The sequence below is a fragment of the Argopecten irradians genome, chromosome 10 (genome assembly GCF_041381155.1).
Source record: "Argopecten irradians isolate NY chromosome 10, Ai_NY, whole genome shotgun sequence".
NCBI lineage: Eukaryota > Metazoa > Mollusca > Bivalvia > Pectinida > Pectinidae > Argopecten > Argopecten irradians.
The window spans coordinates 23,875,503-23,899,037 of record NC_091143.1 but is presented as its reverse complement, the minus strand read 5'-3'; the positions used below and the strand labels follow the sequence as shown (position 1 = coordinate 23,899,037).

General features: G+C 33.1%; 1 pseudogene; it reads right to left on the bottom strand.

Annotated features, from left to right (window-relative positions):
• LOC138332615 (long-chain fatty acid transport protein 2-like) overlaps positions 1–23,535 on the bottom strand; it is a 28,578-nt pseudogene that overhangs the window by 1,585 nt on the left and 3,458 nt on the right.

Below are 23,535 nucleotides of genomic sequence, written 5' to 3'. Positions count from 1 at the left end.
TAGAATTATATTAACAATAGAAATATATTTCAACAAATTGAACACAGTTTTTACTTTTCTCTTTTTATTCCAAATATGGATACATCATTTTCTATGCGTTTCGTCAATCTCTCTGCATGGTTTAACCGAAAGTTCAGTTGGTGACATGACCAATGTATAGGTATTATATTTTGTACCAAATGAGTGCATGGTTAGTTATGAAACTCACTATAATTATTCCTCTTCCTGTTATATCGTGGAGGCCATCCTCGGAATAGATAGCCCAGGCTCTTTCTATGAGGGTCCTGATCAATGTTGTCCAGCGACCTTTTCAGACCAACAATCCTGCTGTTCCAGATTGAACGCTTAAAACTGGCTTCGATGACGTAAGCGTTGGTCAACATAAGACATACAACTGATATCTAAAATAAAAACGAATCATTTTAATAATCGTAATCTGAAGATTGTTCATTCGTAAAATTGAATTACGATAGCATGGTCGATACATGGTCCTGTGATACATATTTAAAAAGTAACACGTGCATGGTCGATACATAAGAATACACAGGTTGTCACATTTTCCATTAGATCAGTAGGCGTTTAATTAGATCATATCTGCTCTACTATTCTGGGTCAATTTCAAGTTTGACCTTTCTCAAACCTCATCATTGAAAGAAATGTGTTTATTCTAATTATAATAAAGTCCTATAGAGGTTATTACAGTGCCACTGCTTTATGTTTACAAATCCATGGAAACTATGCATAATTTATAAATCCACCGAGGGTGTTAATTGACATTAATGTTACCGGGTGTAAGTAGTAAGTGGGATTTCCTTAATTGTCAACGAGCTGGAATCGCCATTTACGTAGGGTGAATGTCTCCTACAATTTTTAATGTTTGGCATTATTAATGATAATTTAGATTAACAAAATATACCCCAGTTATTACCGCTGAATACGATCCATAACGTGGGAGAAAGTGCGCTAAACGTCACGCTTCATTTAACAATAAGATACGGAATGTTAATTCGACTGACACCGTGTATCTTAGCATCGTTCATGTGGCTGGCTTTGTCTTATTTATCTACCAAATGACACATTACTCCATACCTATGTTAAGCAATTTTCATCAAAGACCAACTTCCTTTCCAAAGCGGCTTTTATTTTTTATAATGGGAATGTTAAACGGGATTGATAACTTTGTGGAGATGCAAACGTAATTAGCTTACCATTAATACTATATCCATCATCACCTTCTGAACACTATCATTAAAATGAATTAAATGTTAATATTCATACCGCGAGACATATTATTTTTCCCGCCGTCGTCCTAATTATCGCGCGTTAGTTGACTATCAATGCGCCAAACGGCTAAACTTCACCTTTGATATAGATCATGGATTGCATTTTGTATATATTTGGTATTGTAACCTCATCTTAGGCAATTGATACATATTTTCTTACGTTGTTTTAAGTAGCTTTATTTTTTTCAGAAAAGTAGGTGGCCTTTAAACGAAATGATATAGATGATATGAAGGCTTACACTGTATGTTCGTAATTTAATATAATTTTATATAATTTTTAATAAAATTAAATCAACAAGTTCTTCGAAGCAGACGACAAGTACTTAAACTGTATCATAAATTTCCGCGCATCAATTATGTTGCGGCTGCCTTCCCTTCAGAGTGCCATAACACAATGATGCTATCAGAGGTATCTCTAACATTGACCATGTCTGCACCAATCATCCTGCCTTAGGTGAAATACATCCAACCATCATAATTCCGTCTCCGCATAGTTGTACATCAGACGATTAATTTTGATATTTAGTTTATTACATTACTGTATTTACAAATATGGCCAATATAATATCAATTGAAATAGGTTCGCTGTATATTTCACTTTAACAACAGCAAATCCTCGATAAAGTCGTGTTCAAGTGGCACTTTGACTGGGTGTTATTTTGTCACTATTTTTGTTTATTTTCTGTTTAGTTTTTAGTAGAACGATACTTTACAACATATCAAAAAATTTGTGCTTTTACGACTTAAGTCATCTTTATCAACTATAACATTTTCTCTCTATCTTTTAAGCCTATTTTACTTAACGTATATTGATTATTTCTCTTTTTCGATATTCTAAATTGTTTTTAATACTAATTAAAACAAAGTGATACATTTCGTATAATACCTCGTACAAATTATTATGTGGGGAAATTTTAAAATTAAAGCACAGAAATGATTAATGAAATTAAGAAAGAAGATGAGTAGGATGATGTCAAGTTTTAATAGACAGGAATAGAATAGGATAGTTCTGTTGTCTGTGTATCGTAATATCCTGCGTATTGCCCGCGGGCTATACGATTTTTTTACATAAAAAGATGTCTTATGCGGGCTTTCTGTCGATGCGGGTTATCTGTGGAAATTATTACGAAAATAGGAAAAATGTGCAGTCTATACCTTGTAAGCTATTTTTAAGACACACAAAATGGCAGGTGAACACTCAGTAGCTGAAATACACTCTTAATATATTAAAGCATTTTTACATATACTTTCAAACAAATGAAATGCTAATGGGTTTACTACATGTCCTTAAATAAACCGATGTTCTCCTCTCCGAGAGTACTATAACATATCAACGAATGTGTCATTAATAATATATAGTACAAACTTTAATGGAATACTTCATCGTATAACCCGCGGGAAAGCTTCCGGTGGGGCCGAGGCAATCTGGAATTTATTTTACAAAATCATAGAAAATGCCTGATTTTGCTTGCCATACCCCGGTACGGGTTATACGCAGGAAATTACGGCAACTAATGTAAACCAATCGAATCTTTTAGAAAGGATAGCGAAGTTTTGAACACAAATACGTACATACACATACAAACACACACGTAAAACAAAAGTAAAAAAAAAAAAAAAAAAAAAATGAAAGAAAATCAAAAGAGTTTTATTGCCTTATAAACATTTGTACTCCAAACAATAATTAAATTAGTATGATATAAGTTTATATAGTGTTATATTATTGAAGACGAAGTCTTGGAAATCAGAGTTGTGTACAATTAACCATGTTCGTTACTTTTATTTTCTTTCGTACAAAAATAGATTTTATATAGGGTTTTGTCGATACCAATAAAACTACAGAGTGCTGCACTCTATTCGGTAACTACATGTATCATGATGTATCTGACACGACCAAGGAACCGCTGACGTAAACGGAGGCATACCGATGGATAAGGGGTTGAAAACATAGATTTAAAATAACAAATTGAAGAATTATTTTCGGTTATATTTGGCAAACCATTAACGTATTGATAAGTTTAAGTTTAAACATATTTCATTGTTATTAATAGCAAACGGATTTGTTATATCAAACATATAAAAAAAATCTCCATTACAATTTACAATGTATTGAACATTTACATCATAAGATGGATTTAAATATAAGATAATAGTATCAAATATTATTAAAGTGAGGAGGAAGGATAAAAGAGAGCGAGCGAAGGAGAGAAATAGAGAGGGGGGAGGGAGAGGGGCTATGTTATATGTATATAACATCAATATTTTTTACAACTAATTTACAATAATTTACCATGTAATTTTATATTTCGCGCCATCCTGTACAGTCGCCACTTAATTACTGGACATTTATTGTTGTTCTAAATATTCATCACATTTGCTTCCAGTGACGTTCTCCTAAAATTTCATTTCTTATCTCTATAACCGTATTGCTTCAGTTAATTTAATTACAGTGGCAATGATTCATTTTACATTATACACAGTATATGAGTTCGGATCACATAATCCCCAAGGGAATCTCACTTTTCACTCACATCGGTTGTACAGTCAAAAGAGCAACTCCATTATTTAATGAAATAAAATGCGTAAATTTATTGTTATTCAAGAAGTTGTTGCTATCGTGGAGCGTCACGGTTCACGTTTGTGAGGATGTTGTAATGTTTTCGTTGGCCATTAATACTCATTAACGGCTATAAAACCTAATGTATTGGAGTCAATTCCACATGCATGGAAACTAAAAGGTCATTGCTGCTCCAACTGACATTCCTGCGTTTTGTTTAAAACTAATTTGATACTATGTAGTCTGACAGTTACAAAAGTATAATAAAGATTCATTAAAACTGGAATCTCGATAACAATATACTCTTGTCCTATATTTCTTGCACATACACTGTGAAACAACTAATTTCTACATAGAAATAATATATATACATGTATACATACATATATATATAATATACATTATATAATATATAATAGTAATATAATATAAATGTAATAATATAACTTTATTTATTTTACATCGATTTTAGAAATATGTAACTTACTCTCGATAGCCCGGATGTAAGCGCACGAGGGATCTTAGTGTGAGAGGAAATTGAAGTGCCTGGAGAAAACCCACGTGAACGGGCAGGTGGCACCTAAGCTTTTCACGTCCGTTACGGGGATCGAACCCCGGCCGGCTGGGTGGAAGGTGAGCGGCTTAACCACTACACCATTTCGCAACAAAAGTTGGCAAATAAGGCCACACCAATTTGAAAAATAGTTCTTCGGGAATTGAAATTAAAAATTGGAGCGAGAGAGTGGGAATTTTTTATTTTATTTTTATTTCTCATTTTGGAAGAAATCGGAGAGAGCGGATTGTAAAATGCTATATTTTAACATATGTAGGATTTTACATGTCGCAGTTCATTATATTTGAGTGATGATTGTTTGGTTTATGTTCTTGAAATGTTTTGCTAGCTTTTAATAGAAGTAGAAATGTAACCTAAAGGTAGTTGATAAACTTCTTGTCGATTTTGTATGATCACATCATAAAACATTCACATTGTCAATATAACTAGTTTTTAATATAGCATCTCAATAGTATGAATTTGGAAAAATATTAAGGATGGGGTGGTAATTTACGTTTTATTGTAATCATTATTTACATGAAATAAAAAACACGTAAAAAATTTGTTATTCAAAACTATCGTGGTGCGTAATTCACTTTGTGAGGATGTTGTATAATTAATTACTCATTAATCCCCATTTAAAATTAAACACTTGAGTCAATTCCAATGAAAGAAATATAAAAGGTTTTGATGCTGCTCCAAATCAAGATTGTAAACTTTTTTTAATTAACTAATTTGATCTTTAAGTTGAAGTGATACAAAAGTATAATGATTATTTTGAAAACGAAATCGTTCGAAATCTTGAGTAATGAACAAAATTTTCTTTGCAATTGGCGCTTTTATTCGATACATAAATTTCATATATATAATATAAAATTGCATAGTTATTAAACTAAATACAACCTTTATTGGTGGGTTTTGTCGATACAATTAACTCACATGCATTATTTCATTTAATATGTTTAAAGACAAACGTGTAAAACATGAAACGGGCAGGTCAATTTATCATGACGGGGAAGCATCCTAAAATTTCATTTCTTATCTCTATAACCGTATTGCTTCAGTTAATTTAATTACAGTGGCAATGATTCATTTTACATTATACACAGTATATGAGTTCGGATCACATAATCCCCAAGGGAATCTCACTTTTCACTCACATCGGTTGTACAGTCAAAAGAGCAACTCCATTATTTAATGAAATAAAATGCGTAAATTTATTGTTATTCAAGAAGTTGTTGCTATCGTGGAGCGTCACGGTTCACGTTTGTGAGGATGTTGTAATGTTTTCGTTGGCCATTAATACTCATTAACGGCTATAAAACCTAATGTAATTGGAGTCAATTCCACATGCATGGAAACTAAAAGGTCATTGCTGCTCCAACTGACATTCCTGCGTTTTGTTTAAAACTAATTTGATACTATGTAGTCTGACAGTTACAAAAGTATAATAAAGATTCATTAAAACTGGAATCTCGATAACAATATACTCTTGTCCTATATTTCTTGCATATACACTGTGAAACAACTAATTTCTACATAGAAATAATATATATACATGTATACATACATATATATATAATATACATTATATAATATATAATAGTAATATAATATAAATGTAATAATATAACTTTATTTATTTTACATCGATTTTAGAAACATGTAACTTACTCTCGATAGCCCGGATGTAAGCGCACGAGGGATCTTAGTGTGAGAGGAAATTGAAGTGCCTGGAGAAAACCCACGTGAACGGGCAGGTGGCACCTAAGCTTTTCACGTCCGTTACGGGGATCGAACCCCGGCCGGCTGGGTGGAAGGTGAGCGGCTTAACCACTACACCATTTCGCAACAAAAGTTGGCAAATAAGGCCACACCAATTTGAAAAATAGTTCTTCGGGAATTGAAATTAAAAATTGGAGCGAGAGAGTGGGAATTTTTTATTTTATTTTTATTTCTCATTTTGGAAGAAATCGGAGAGAGCGGATTGTAAAATGCTATATTTAACATATGTAGGATTTTACATGTCGCAGTTCATTATATTTGAGTGATGATTGTTTGGTTTATGTTCTTGAAATGTTTTGCCAGCTTTTAATAGAAGTAGAAATGTAACCTAAAGGTAGTTGATAAACTTCTTGTCGATTTTGTATGATCACATCATAAAACATTCACATTGTCAATATAACTAGTTTTAATATAGCATCTCAATAGTATGAATTTGGAAAAATATTAAGGATGGGGTGGTAATTTACGTTTTATTGCTAAACACCATTAAATAAATATCATGCAAGTCATTGGAAATTGAAGTTGTTTCAGTTTAAAAAAATAGTAACAACCAATTTAGGCTTCATTATCCTAGTAGTCCATGCATGGACTCAAAATGATTCTGATATTTTTACCAACATATGATTCAATAATAATTGATGTTTCTCATATAAGTTTCGTTTTACTGAGACAATATCACAACAATATTAAAACATTATGAAAAAACACCCTTTAATGGTCTACAATTTTTTGATATTATATTTTAATAAAAAATAACACAAACAATTAACACTTCAGAAAAAAATAACACTTCAGAAAAAAAATCCGTTTTAAATTATCTCCAGAAAGCTTCGAAGGAAGTGAAATTGTTTATTCGTGCGTTCATCACAATATCAAACGTTGATTTCCTACAAAATTCTAGGCCTAAAATAGAGTCATGACGCTTTTTTCCGATCACGTAAATTTCATACTTAACTCACCATAGTCAATTAACGCCATATGATGTGAAGCTATTTCGATACAACCTTTAGCTGGTGGTTTCGAAGAATGCATGCACGCATTGCATGTTAATCATGTTTCCAAAATAATACCGTCATTGCGTCAATCACTATCAACGACGGAAGCTCTAGCAAAACATTGCAAGATCAATCTTCACAACATTCTGTTGCCATGTAAGGGACGTCCCCTGTTCGTGAATTAACATTCACAACAGAGTTTTTCATCTTTCCGTTTGCTTTACTTCGGCTATAAAGTTACAGTGTAGAAAGCGGCAAACGAACGCATGTTTACATCCCGCGCCATTTTTGTTTCTCTTTCGTTTTTCCTATCGATTCAAGCGTTTGTGAGACCAAAATGAGAAAATAATATAAAATCTGGAACTCGAAAAACAGGAGCGAGATTATTTTTTTTTTATATATTTATCTGAAATTTCAATTTTTAGAACGGGAATTCCCGACGAACTGTTTTTCAAATTGGTGTGGCCTAACAAATATGCACACTTTAGCTTTTTAAGTCATTTCATTGCTGGCTTCAGTAAAAGTATTGCTACTTACTACTATAGCATTAAAGTTATTCTCTATTGATCATCATTATCTATAGACAGCACGTGTCAAAATGCTATCTCAGTAATTTTTTAATCGTTCTAATAAGTACGTACACGATGGGCAGACCTAAACAAGCCCCAAAGTTAAGTTATAAGAAACAGCAAACGTCAGGCTTGTAAAAACACTGATATTGCCTCCCTTAGTGATGATTTTACTCTAGATTCTAGATGCTTGGATCACTTAACACTTTGTTAGAATGATATAAAGTATATATTGTATTGATAGCTTCATTCATTAATTTGTTATGACAATTTATCCATATACAAATTAAAACTTTCGGTAAGACTGTGCTTGTTTACATGGTTTGTCTGTCATGTTTTGTAATTAAAAGTAAGGTTAGGACGTGACGTGTTAAGAGGAGCAGAAAACACTCCTTACGAAGAGTAAAGCAACTGTCCCATTTAGGTCTCAAATTAGCAACGACATTTAAATTCTCTTGGCTTACTGACGGCCAGTGTTAAAATTACAGAAGACTGCAGAATAAGGACAGGGGCTTCAACAAAAACTGCAGTAATTCGATGTTAGCACCGACAGGCAAAAATCAACTTTAAACTTTAACTTATTTTAACACTTTCACTAAGCGCTATACGATTAACTTCAAGGAAACACACTAGTGTCATGATATGGGAAAGCCACTTACGGTATTCCAAATAATTGTGAAGGAGTTTATATTTGTTCATGTTCAAATTTAATCAAAGTGCAAGTACACAGCATTACGGCAGGGACGTATAGAACGATCACTGTCTTAAATTGCTAATATTTCAAATGGGCTTCAGTCTATAGTTAAAATGTCAGTACAACATTTTACCTCTAGCTTAGAAGCTATATCGGGAAAAGAACATGTGTCAGAAATCAAGTAGAGTAAAACGAAACTTCACAGTACATTTCAGCAAAAGATTTTTCAAAAGTTCGTATTAAAATGATGTGGTATTCTTTCAATATCATTTCGTATGTAACATGTTCTTGTGGGTTTTATTTAACTAAAATATTGCAAATGTGAACTAAAATTGTAAGATGATGACATAGCACTTCTTACAGAGCGGATTCATGACATGAAAAAGTCCCAAAACTACTTTTCTATTCCACGCATTCAAATACCTTATATATCAAGAGTAAATATCTTAGGGAAAAAATGCCTTTGGAAGCGTTCGATATAATTTCATTCTAAAATGTAGAATGTTTAAAATGCTATTCCTTCACGAGGACATAGCGACAGTATCTAATTCTGAACTGAACAAAAACAAAAAATAAATACTAAAAGTTGTTAACACATATTAATACCACATCGATAATGGAATAAAAACCATACGGGGAATAGATAATGATATATTATATTAATACCACATCGATAATGGAATAAAAACCATACGGGGAATAGATAATGATATATTATATTAATACCACATCGATAATGGAATAAAAACCATACGGGGAATAGATAATGATATATTATATTAATACCACATCGATAATGGAATAAAAACCATACGGGGAATAGATAATGATATATTATATTAATACCACATCGATAATGGAATAAAAACCATACGGGGAATAGATAATGATATATTATATTAATACCACATCGATAATGGAATAAAAACCATACGGGGAATAGATAATGATATATTATATTAATACCACATCGATAATGGAATAAAAACCATACGGGAATAGATAATGATATATATATTAATACCAATCGATAATGGAATAAAAACCATACGGGGAAATAGATAATGGAATAAAAACCATAGGGGATATATATATTAATACACATCGATAATGGATAAAAACCATATAGATAATGATATATTATAATACCACATCGATAATGGAATAAAAACCATACGGGGAATAGATATATCACACGTAGGAATAGATAATGATTATATATTAATACCACATCGATAATGGAATAAAAACCATACGGGGAATAGATAATGATATATTATATTAATACCACATCGATAATGGAATAAAAACCATACGGGGAATAGATAATGATATATTATATAATACCACATCGATAATGAAAAACATACGGGAATAGATAATGATATATTATATTAATACCACATCGATAATGGAATAAAAACCATACGGGGAATAGATAATGATATAATAGTATTAATATACCACATCGATAATGGAATAAAAACCATACGGGGAATAGATAATGATATTATGTTTCAAAACCATTAATATGTTAATAACTTTCTGTAAATTTGAGGATATTATAGGATATCAATAAAGCATTTATTTAAAGTTATATGTGCCGTAACTAGCCGAAAATTTGGACATGCTATTTTTTTTTCTAATTATCTATTTAAAACCATAAGTTTTAATGAATAAAGCTGTGAAAATCATTCAAATGGATAGACAACATATATAATGCCTTATAAACGTTAGTTGGAACACATAGGTTATGCACTGTGAAATTCTTGTTTTTATTCCTTATACACGTTTAGATGGAAACATACCTTCAGAAATCACTTTACAATTATTAATAATACTGTAAAAATGTGCAATGAAATTGTGGACAATAATATGGCTTCATGGTCTGACCGTATGAACTCATTTCACTACACTAAAGATGTTGATATAATGATTTTTGGCAGTACTGCCAAAAATCATTTTCAGCTCTCTTTTGTATTTGTAAAATTTAAATCTTTACATTGAAAGTATTGTAATTCTCAAAATGTTGGTAACTTTTGGAGTTGAATAACACATTAAAAGCTCTTCTTGATCCGTGACTATGAAAAATACGGCACATATAACTTTAAAGATAATATTTTCGGCAGAAATACATGTTCCAATTTTAGTTTCATTTCGACACTCCAAAATCGTTTAGAACAAAGAAATGTCAATTTGACAAATTAAATATTTTCTGTTTATATTCTAAAGAAAATGTCTTCATATTATGTAGTTTTCTAACATATTTTCACTAATTGAAAATACTCATACATGTACATTGGACCATCCGCCTATTTAAACTAATGCCAATCAAAATTATGACAATATACAAAACAGTTTAGCTTATAAAAACCCTTTATACTAGAAGAGAATGGACTCTTTTTTCCGATTGAGAAAAAAAACGTCAAATTGCTTTTAAAAAGCATACAATGAAAATAAAACCCTGTTTTATTTTAATTGCAGCTCTTAAGTTGTCCTATTATGACAAAAAAGTTTAAGTGTGACAAGGTGACACTTAAAGGTAAGATAGCGGTAGAAATCCCTTCAGAAGTAGCATTCTTGGTGCACAATTATCAAAAGGACAAAAGGTTACAATATAAAGGTATATGATCTTACCTTAAGTGCAGCATTCTTGGTTCCCATTGTGTTGAATGTGTTTTCTTGTTTGTGAATCAGAATGAATTCCTCTGGGACGACTATGGTCCTTTGGAAGACGTGGTGTGTAGCTCGCGTGTCTGAGAAGGAGTTCGGTTACTCCAGTAGCTGATGCTGTCTGTTGTCCGATGTCTGTTCCATAGCGGCAGTCGACGAGCGATATACTGGGTGGGGTTTGATCCCGGCTGCGTCTATATAATGTCAATACCGATACATTATGCATGGTGCATGTGGCATTGGTGCGCTTATATCATCTATATATTCATCATAAAATTATTATATTATAGTTAGTGAACAAAATTTACTAGAAACAACGAAATGTTCTCAATATGATTAATATAATCAATCAACGTATCCCCATGGGTATACTAGCCTATAAGCCTGTCTCCTACCAGTCATGTTTGAAATGCTAAGGGAGTTCAACTCGCTGTTTAATGGTCAAACTTACAGCAGGGATCACAATACTTTGACATCTAGCACAATCAAAATGCACTCAACCGATATTTCCAAAGAATATATGATTAAGATTTAATCATATTGCGTGGGGAGATAGAAAATAGTTCCCTTTTCAAATCTACTGAATACTGAAAATATATTAACGAAATCTCACATTACATCAAATTATCGTGGAACATACGCAATACCTGTCAAATGATATCAAACTGTCTCGTAGAAAAACATAACTTTATTATTCCTTAGGTATGCTTATGATAAGAAGGTTAATAAGATCAATATTTCATCCTTTTGTATATTTAATAAGTTCTGTTAGAGTACAGCTTGCGATAGTTCGTTCATATTCAATCTTATGACATTATTGAATTCGGTTGTTCAGGGGTTTTTAGTGTTTTTAGTAAGCCACAATTTACCGTCAATTTGCGTTATCTCAAAATCGACGCATTAAAAACGACACCGGGTTCCGAAAAAAACATGCTATGGTGTATTACAATGTATGCACCTATACTCAAAGTATAAATGAAAAAAAATGGTAAAAATGTGGGCGGTGAATTCAATACAACTGACACTTCAAATAGCTGAGAATTATATCTAATATTCAATGATATAAGATTTAGTGTTCCAAATAGAATTGATAGATGCGATCACAGAAATTGATAAAAGATGTTTCGTTCGATAGGCACAATCACATTAACCTCCAACGCATCGTATTTAATATTTAAATGACAATTCACACATTACAATGTACAACTGCTCTTTTGATATTTTATCTAAAGCATCACAAAACTTGTACACCTACACAAACTCACCACAAGTAGAACACTTGTCGTCCGATGCGGCACTGAAGGACTATAATAGATTAGTATGGACTTTAAAGTGGTATTTGACAAATGCGATCGAAATCTGTCTGACTATGCTTTTTCATGACGTATCGTAAAACAGTTTTTCTCAAGCAATTTCAGATCGATGCAGCTGAAAGTTTTGTACATGCATGCACAAGTATGAGTAGGGCTTAGTTTATTGGTTCAAGACCTTTTAACAACCAAGGTCAATTATAAACGAGACAGGTTCGTTTGTGGGGAAAGTAGGATGACATGGAGAAAAAAAACCATCGAACAACATGGGATTCGAACCTGATAAGATGTTACATCTTAATTAAATCACTTATAAAAATATATCATCAATGCACGTTACCATGGTTACAGGGATGTTTACCCAGAAACGTAAAATTGACGTTTAACTTACTGGCAATCATTGTAAAAATCATCACGATACCGGCATATAAAATATCTACGATCATGATATAAAAAGACAGCGGGCATGATATAAAAAATCTGCGATCATGATACGAAAAATCCGAAATCATGATATAAAAATCTGCGATCATGATATAAAAAGACAGCGGGCATGATATAAAAAATCTGCGATCATGATACGAAAAATCCGAAATCATCATATAAAAATCTGCGATCATGATATAAAAAGACAGCGGGCATGATATAAAAAATCTGCGATCATGATACGAAAAATCCGAAATCATGATATAAAAATCTGCGATCATGATATAAAAAGACAGCGGGCATGATATAAAAAATCTGCGATCATGATACGAAAAATCCGAAATCATGATATAAAAATCTGCGATCAATATATAAAAAGACAGCGGGCATGATATAAAAAATCTGCGATCATGATACGAAAAATCCGAAATCATGATATAAAAATCTGCGATCATGATCTAAAAAAAATTGTGACTGTGATATAAACAATCTGCGATCGTGATATAAAAAGTCTGTGTTCATGATATCAAACATATCTGCGAATCTGATGTAATAACGTCTGCAATGAAAGTACAAACAGAATCTTCTATAATGACACAAAAAAGTTTGCGATCATGATTAAAAACTGTTTTGCCATAATAAGAAATAATCTGTGAGAATGATACAAAAATCAGCGACCCAAACATTGAAAACAATCAAGGTCAATATCGGGTCAAACCTTTATGGTGTCAAATCCTAGTGTTTATCAATTGTTCTTTGGCAACATTTGATATCACAAAAACGCTTAGTGAATAGTAATAAATATTGACATGGTAACAAAGCTTTATACTAAGCAGGGTTAAATAGAGATAGGTAACTATTGTGAATTCAAACGACCAACCTTCAATTATATTCTCTCTCAACCACCAAACAAAAGAAAAATTAGCTCATTGTTTGTTTAAAATTGTCTTAATCAAAGTTGCGATTCTAGGAAAATATGAAATGTGTTTAACAATGATATCGTGTTTGACTTAAATAGGATATTTCTTTGTATAATTATGTTCCCCTTTATAATTTATTTAATAAAAAAAAATCAAATTTAATTGAGCTGTTTTGAAGTTTCGCGTTCTGGCTGTCAGGGCTTATCTGACTTAATCGTTCCTTGACATTTAAATTTAGCGATCATAGCGAAATCGCGAAAATGGCATCCCCTCGAAAATGACCGGCTACATGGTAGTATTCTAGGGAAAAGGGATACGTTAGGGGATATTTCAAACTGCTATATTTATACAGTTTGCTTTGTGAAATCGTGTATATCGTTTTTACCCACATGAAATCAACATTGATAGGTATCTGTTAAAGGAAGAAGAGGAAACAAAACAATATCAATGAATATCACAAACTTATCATTATAACATCCCAAAACATATTAGAGCACCGTAGATATATATTTATATAGAAGTAGGAAGTCTAAACATTATATATATATATATATATACAAATTACCGATCAGTTTTCAATTATACAGTAGTCCCCTGTCCTGTAAAACATATAAATATGTCGGCTTGTCGCCATAACTCGATCACTACGCTACAACAGTGACATCGAAGGCTGGATTTTATGGTTTCCGTGTGGGATATTGCTATCGTCTGATGTATGAGACGACATACGTGATTGGTGTATGACGTAGGGCGAAGGAAAAAAGCATATTGACACCTCTGATTGGTCAATTAACTGCACTACATCTACACATTGCAAAGTCATCTTCAGTACTGACAAGGCTACAGACGTGTGTATCATTCTTAATTACATAGTGGAAATGTTCAATTATAGCTCCTCGAGAAATATATATTTGTATTTTATTATGAATGACGTAACTATGTGCACGTGGTATCATTGACGAACGTGAAAAAAGTGAAAGTTACCTAATGCCTGTTGAGATGTGTGACGATGAAAGCATGTCTAAATATAAGTATAGGTAGGTTGGTGAATGAAGTTACCTCGCTGGGGTGATGAGAAAGCCAAACTGTCTTCTCAAGTTTACGATATCAGTTGTATAATGCACAAATAACTCTGCATAAAATGGCGATTTTATTTATAAAATTTTAAAGGCACACAAACACACCGATTACGACACAAAACAGTGATTTAACAACAACTCATACTACTACTAATAATAAATGTCACTCGCGGCGAATTTACCCCTGATCTCTTACATATTTTGTTTTGAATATGCATTGCATTAGTGTTTTGATATCAGATGGGTTGTATTGATTTTATCCTTATTTTATGTTGACCAATTGATTTATGGTTACTTGATGTTACATGAATTGCGGTTACCGATAAATAATTTTAGATTTTTGAGCAATCACAATTAATCGTGAAGAATAGAACGCAGACAGAAAAAGTAAATACTAATCTCAATCATAAAAGGATTAACACGAACAAAGTATCGCCCAAATGTTGATTAGCACGACTGATATTAAACGAACAGTACAGGGAATTAAATTAGATTACCAATCTCCGACAGTGTGGTACATATCGTAACAACATTATCAGCATATTTATTCACAGAATACATTTGTATGATCGTTATCAGAAAACCGACATCAATTTTTCTGAATGATTTTATTTGTGTTGTCATATCGAAAAGCTAAATATATACTGGACGGACCGTCATATATGTCTGGTGATGCGTATGTCCTTTGAAAAAACTGCAATAGGGATTGTCTCCTTTTATTAGCGCGATACTCCTGCCTAAAGTACCATCATACTAGTTGGACCAAATAGACACATCTTCTCCCACAGTTTACTCCGAGGAGGCAACTGATAGCCGACTCTATGGTTACTGAACCACCACTATATGCAGCTTTTGACATCAAACATACATATTTATCTTTGTGAGTCTTCTATTTACGACTGTAGGATTTTCTTTGTGACACGATACATGTATATCGGACTCACCCACCACTTTCTTGTATGAATTATCTCACTGACCGATTATGATATTGTATCTTCTCTATATTTGTGTCCAGGTGACATCCGCGATGCAGAGATCGGTCAATCTATTGGAGCGTCTGACCTCTTTCCTGAAGCCGTCATACAAGTCTCCACATAATTCATATTTGGCAATCGATGCACTTTTTAAGTCCTTTCCATGATTGAAACATATAACTTAGTCTTTCATTTAATGTATTTGAAATGTCGCAAACAACGGACATTAATTAAGTCAAGTATGAAGGCAGGTTTTAATGGTAATCAACTACATGTAATTACAAGAAATAGAATAAACAAATAATTATTTTAACACTGTGATAATTATGTTTCTATTGGGTTTACATTAGTATATTTATAATGTTCAACGCTTATTTTTAAATCTTATTTACTATCTTGTTGCTTATTTACAAAAAAATCTATGCTAATGATCAATATCTCTATTCTATGAAATAAAATATATCAATTATGGGTTTTTATTGAGGTTCTTTGATCGTATCGAGGGGTCATTATTTTAGAGTCTATCAGGGCAGTATAACCTATATGAACCGAAAAAAGGTTCATCATATTTATATCAGATATGTAGTTTCTTTGGCAAACGTCATTGACATTTTCTAATGTACATGTTAATTACGAGAAAAGTGTTAGCGCCACCCTGAAGAACTCCAAATTTGAAGATCACAAAGTAAGGAAACAACGAGTCTAGTCGATATATGCTATATATCGAACGTCACGTGACCATATATTAGCCAAGGAGAATAGTTGAAAATCAAAGCATATTTAATATAGAAATTAATGACCTTTGATTCGGTTATGTCGCCTTGGTAGAATTTAAGACAATTAATTACCTCGTTCTACGTCCTCGGTCATTATTTTCCAAGGCGGTATAACACTATATGATAGTAATTGATAAATATGTTGATGTTTTGTTTTGTATATCATGATGAATACTAAATACAAAATATTGAAAAATGTTTTGTTTTTGTTGTTAAGTTTTTCATACCTCGATGAATTAGCGAGAATGATATCAAGGCTTAGCTGAATTAATGCAGTGTGTATCATCTATCATGTATTTACCATAAAGCAATTGTGTAATGCCTGTGAGCTTCTTTGACATCAAATGCTTCTTACGGGGAAAAGTATAAATAACCTTGCACTTAAATAGGCTTAAACCAAGACTGCAGGTGGTTAAGGATAAAGTCCATGATTTTAAAAGTGAATGAAATGTTGATGTTCACTCCCAATAAAACTCCCTCAACACATCAGGTGTCGACAGGGTAAACATCGCTATCTCATGTCCGCTCATAAATCCAACGTTGTGTGACAACCTCCATGCTGTGATAAGCTCGGGGCTAATTTCTCGGTCAGCACAATGTACTTGTATGGGGTTCGTTGTTTGTTTCTAAACCTTATAAAGTACAAAAAGTTTGAAACCTGTTCGCAGCTATTGTGTTATGAAGCATAACAAGTGCAAAGTATTGCTTGTTAGGAAAAGATGCTACTGTGATATCTTGTCTTATCTGTTATTGTTTGTATCAGTTGTCATGGAAATCGTCATTACGGAAACTCGCCTTGCGTATAGTATATACTGAAATTAAGAATCACCAAGATATACAAAGATATGCAAAACAGGAAAAGGAAAAGAATAGAAAGGAATAGATTATAAAAAATTTCTATTGCAGGAACTATACAGTTCCTCTTCACCCGACTCATGAATCTATAGTTAAAAATGGTTAAGTTTATATCTCGGAAGACAAAGATTTATTTCTAATGTTAGATTATAACGACTTATTTTAAAGATCAAAATAATACTTATGTTTAATACTGAAATAATTTAAATTGACAATGAGGAAATTGCTGATAAAGATTAATAGAATCTTACATGTCAAGTGGGCAGGGATATCTCAACCCGAGTGAAAGATTTTGGCCGGGCAACACGAGGCTTTCCGAGGGTTGACGGCCAAAATCTTTCACGAGGGTTGAGATATACCTGTCCACTTCACAGACCCATGTTTGATGCTTTTTCTCCCATACTTAGTAGAAAATATGATGAAATTCCACTTGGTTTCCAGCTTTTTCATTGCGCCATTGTCGCAGGAACGTCGTTATGCGTCAAAATTGATGACGTCATCTACAATGCGCGCCGCAGTTACGCCGCATGTATTGATGACGTCATGTTATTGTCTAGCGCGTGTGAGCTGTCTTACACCCCCCTGTGTAAGATAGAGATATCTTTTCCCTAACAACCACGGGATATCCCTGTGAAGTATGGGAGAAAATTATTTATCTACTCAGTTAACAATGATATGGATGATGTGGATTGATTGTTCATAACAATTAGAAAAAAAGCGTTTGCTAAGTAAATTGCAATTCATTATTTGTCTTTTTAAATTTGCATGAACATAACTATCATTATGTCTTCTGATGTAAACAAAGACTATGTAGATACTCCATTGCAAGGTAGCACAATCAGTACTCATGGTTCAGATATAGATACTAAACCAATTTTTGTTCTTAAAACCACGTTAATTATCATTGGGTAATTATACATTGATTGTTAATTTTACCCTACAGACATCCACCGCAATGTAACTTTATTTTTTGATTGCGGCATTAATCTCATCGAAAATCATCTAAACAGATAATAATAGTTGGAAAATTTCTCTTCAAATATTCTGATTATCCATGTTTGTATACGTACAGTCGTATGCTCCTATTGTCTCGATATCGATATAAAGATTTACTGATATAAAGAAGTATCAGGAAATGATTTGATGGTTCCTTCAGTCTCAATTCGATACCATGCTTCCAGATCAGAGAGTGCTCATAGTCTCAATTTGACGACCTGTCGATATGACGAGGAATGCAGATAAGAGTTTGTTCCTATAGTCTCGATGTGACGACCTTCTGATATGACGAGGTATACAAATGAGAGTGTGTTCCTATAGTCTACTTTCGACGACCTGCTGATATGTAGAGGTAACTAGACGAAAGTACGTTTTGTTTTCTCCATAGATACAGAACACAGGATCACTTTTAACTTCAGGGTTGTAACCTTCTTTGGCAAGGTCTATTTTCTAATGCTTCATTGTTTGAGTGACCTCGAAATCAGTTTGGAACCGCAGAAATAGCGGTCTTGCATACTTTGGTAGTGACCTTGACACTTCCGGTAGATTTTTTGTAGAACTTCCGATAATACAGATTTGTCTTCTTTAAAAGGAATGGCGGCCACCCCAGCTCTTCCGTCATTATCTACAATATTTAGGTAGTAGCTAACAATGCTACATGTGTATTCAGTCTAACGTAAAACAGATCACGATCTAAATTGAGAAATCTCACTGGGCTATAACAAATCATCAAGATGTTATTGGAAAGTAAATATACGAAAAAGAAATGATGCAATATAGTAAATTATTAGATGGTAACATATCTATTCTTTACAATATAATTTGCGAACTTGTAAGGATCACATCGATGTGTACATTCCATTAAGTAATAATTTGAAGGAGGTCTATATTGTGTTTTACTAACCTGGTACTTCTACGCCGTACACGTTAACATCCTGTATAAACGTCAGTGTACTCAGCACCTCCGCCACCTCTCGAGTGGACACGTTCTCACTCTTTCAGCTGTGATAGCAAATAGAAGAATAACCTTGTTATGATATGTTGACAAGTCAAAATATCAGGATTAAGAAATAAAAAATGAAAAACTACCACAAAATAATTCCTTTTGACAATGCGTTAAATATACGAACAGATCACTGGATGAACTATGATAGCAAAACTTCTTTAACCTTGTCAAAAAATCAATGTCGATTATTTCAACAATTATGCATTATTTTTCAAGTTTGCATTTTATTGAATACAACCGACGGTGTCAGTAAATGATACATTATAAGAAGACGAGCTATATGTCATATTATACTGCATTACCAAATATCATCCCAGAAAAAACACTAGTAAAAGTCATCATATATAATATCAGAACAACTTTCAACATATGTTTTGTAAGGTATGAAATACGAACCGAAATGTGTCCCCGAGACGATTGCGACAGCAAAGATAGTGGTCTTCATCGACGAAGTTGAAGAAGGTGTCGCCTTTTTCAAAAAACATCTCGAAGGATTTTTTCTCGTTCATTGACTTGGATCCTACAAAGAATTGTGTTGTTGTCTCCGGTACTCCAGATATAATCAGTCCTTCTTCAAAAAACATCTCGAAGGATTTTTTTCTCGTTCATTGAATTGGATCCTACAAAGAATTGTGTTGTTGTCTCCGGTACTCCAGATATAATCAGTCCTTCTTCACCTGTAAATAGAGTATGCTTTATACATATCTGTAAATTCTACAAAAACATTTGTTGGAGACTATGAGATCTGTGCTTTACGTGCAAAATATTAATAATTTTTATCCACGCGTATATCAAAATATTAGAGTTAAATAAATAGAGGCTTTCATTCGGTCCCTTTATCCTTTTTTATCCTGTGCTGGTACAATAAATCCTTAGAATTTCCTCTATAACAGACCTGCGCCAAAGCCGATACAGATGTCATCTTTCTCCCCGATGGGTTCCTCTTTGACTTTCTCATACCGTATCACGTGTACTGGGGCATACAGCTTGTACTTAGACGCAAGTTGAAAAATGCCATATTTTCACAACAAAGCTATACTTAAAGATGCTCCACCGCCGAATGTTTTATCAATGATATTCTTCAGTTTAACAATTTGGTGTTTGATCATGTTGTTGAATTAAACAGAAAATCAAAAATAATTTATTTCGCCTTTGGTGCTATGAAATAAAGGATATTGCACGGATATTTTTCGGGATGCAATTAATTATTTTTCATACTTAAAAGTAAAATTAGAAGCTCAAACTTCTCAATGGTGGTACTGGTGTAAAGTAATACTTTTGTAACTGACAAAAGATAAAGTCTGTTCCTGTTTTTATAGTCAAAAATACTATTTGTCGCGGTGGAGCATCTTTAAATTAGAGATTGACCATACTGTGACAATAGATCGGTTGTCATTCATTCCGTCGCTAAATAGACCCATCCCCTGCTCCCCCACCTACTACAATCTCCTGCTCCTTTCATAACGGTTCATGGCACCATTCAAAGGATTTTCTTTTGTCATCAAGGTCGAACATCTGATTGATGTTTACACGATTCCAACGCAGCCAACGAATGAATGTATCAATAAACGTGATTAAATAATTATAATATAGACTATGCCACGACGAATATACTTTTAATAATACTTTAATAATACTCTTTCATATATTGATATGGAGGATAGTGAAGTGTACCCGAGGTTCACAAAATGTTGTAATACCCGACGCGTGTCGAGGGTTTTACACTATTTTGTGATCCCGGGGTTAGAATATCTATACCTTCGTATCAACATCATTATGAAAGAGTATTTTCCTTTTATTCCTTTATGTTTTATTGCAATTTTACTTCAAAGATTATCCATTATTTTGAAATATATTCGGTAAAAAGCGACGGAGAGTCAGTTCTCTTTACATGAAAATTGCGTGGTATTTTCAACGCAAATACCGTTGTTTGCATCTGTTAAATTTAACCAAGCCTGATTTCTGAAAACAATATTAAAATTGTAAATAGTAATATTGTTGACGCTCTAGCCATGCAATACAACCTCAGGCGACATGTGTGTATTGCCCGAGACCTGGCCCCGAATTCTCGAAATAAAAGTCAAAATTTAGATTATTTCTATTATGCAATCAATGCTAATAATTTTAGACTTAAGTTCATTTTTGATTTAAGCTTGTTCGAGCAATTGCGTCCAGCCAGTATTACAACTGTAGGTATGAGAGAAAAAACATTTATGTTACATGTACCATTAAAAAGTTGTTGAAATTCATATCGGTAAAGAAAGATAACCCTTACGCAATTGTTGAAATGTATATTTTTCTATGATAATTTCGTTCTTAATGATAATTATGAGTATAGAATACATGGTAACGAATTCATCACATCACGTTAATCTTATGTTTTTGCTTACTGAATTAACAACAAACCAGGGACATTTGCAGACGGATACGATCTCACCTAGTACGAGTTGGTACATTTTCGTGATTGTGATCAGATTAAAATCGTGTATATTTCCTTATAGTGGAATCCAGTTTGCTACTTAAGCATAGTGTCAAATTTTACGAGAATGTAGACAACTGGATTACATTAAACCTACATTATTGGAACCATTTTTAAGCACAAATCCTTTGCAGTTGTATGCTAACTAGCACTGTGTTGTGTTCAGCTACACAACAAGTGGAGGGGTATGACAAAATATCTTACCAAGGACTAGGGGACAACCCTGGAAGGACTCAATATCTTACCATGAACGGCGATAATCTACCGACGGCTCCCACTTTGTAGTAAGGTTTATGGTAAGTGATGTTCCATCGGTAGCTCCGAAATGTTCTTCAATGACAGGGAACTTGAATCTGTCCTGAAATTTATCCTCATGCCGTTACCCATAGCAACGCGATTGTTGTGGACGCCATACAAAGGAGTCTGTGTGTAAAATTTACTTTTAATTAGTTGTCAAATAATATTTTGCATCAAATGTAGATCATACAAAAATAATAAAACGGAAGCATAGGAAGAAGTGAGAAAGCTGTCAAATGGACATAACTGCTACAGACACACACTTTTTGTATACATAAAGGGAGTTGCGTTTAGTTAAATTTTGAAATCGACAAAATCGAGGTGAAAAGTATACCATCTCCCATTGTTGCGACAGCTCTCCAATGCGACAATGCAATAAAATTGGGTCGGCAACAGAATATTTCAGTCGCACTGACACATGGTTCTTTCGCATAGACGCGCTCTTGCACTTTCCTATTAGCGGGTTCCTTCTTTTGTCTTACTTTTGTGTTGTGAGATTCCAGATGGCAATCGGAATGTTTTATTTGGATAACAAATTTTCATTCAAAATTCATGTTTAAGTGGTAAATACCTCTGGAACCTTTAGTATATACCCGAAGAGCTCCCCGATATAATAAACGACGGTAACCTTGTACTTCCGGCAATCATCCCAGTAATGGCGGGCGGAAAACTTCCGGCAAAGTACCATTGAACAGCCAACATTTGAGAATATAAATCATCATAATGAGGAGTCCTGCTATTACACTAAATGATCAGTAAATATTGAGTAAAATGCATATATAGATAAATAGTTTGTAAAGGACTTTAAGATGCTAGATTATTGGTTTGAAACACAATTGATGTATCTTAAAGCATGATACTTCAGCAAATATTTTGTTTCAACATATTTGTCAAAAATATCCCTTGATGAAGGTCAAATACCATTCCGAAACGGCTTTTTTTAATGGGAATGTAAAAAAGAAATGATGTCGCGTTGCAAAAGTTATTAGCTTACCGTTAATACTGCGTTTATCATCATCTCATAATAATGTCAATTTAATGTTAATAGACTTTATTTAGAGTCGATAACACTTTGAGTCACAGACTCGTCTTCCAAGTGGTCGACATAAAAATATACAATATTTACAACATGGAATATATCATAGACCATACATATTACAGCGTTGCATGTATTATTATAATGGATATCACAGTCAGATTATCACAGAAAATAGTAAAAATTAAAAAGGCACTCATAAAGCTCATGGTGCATAAATATATGGAAAAATAAAAACACATCTTAATGAATTAGTGTCTAATATACATATA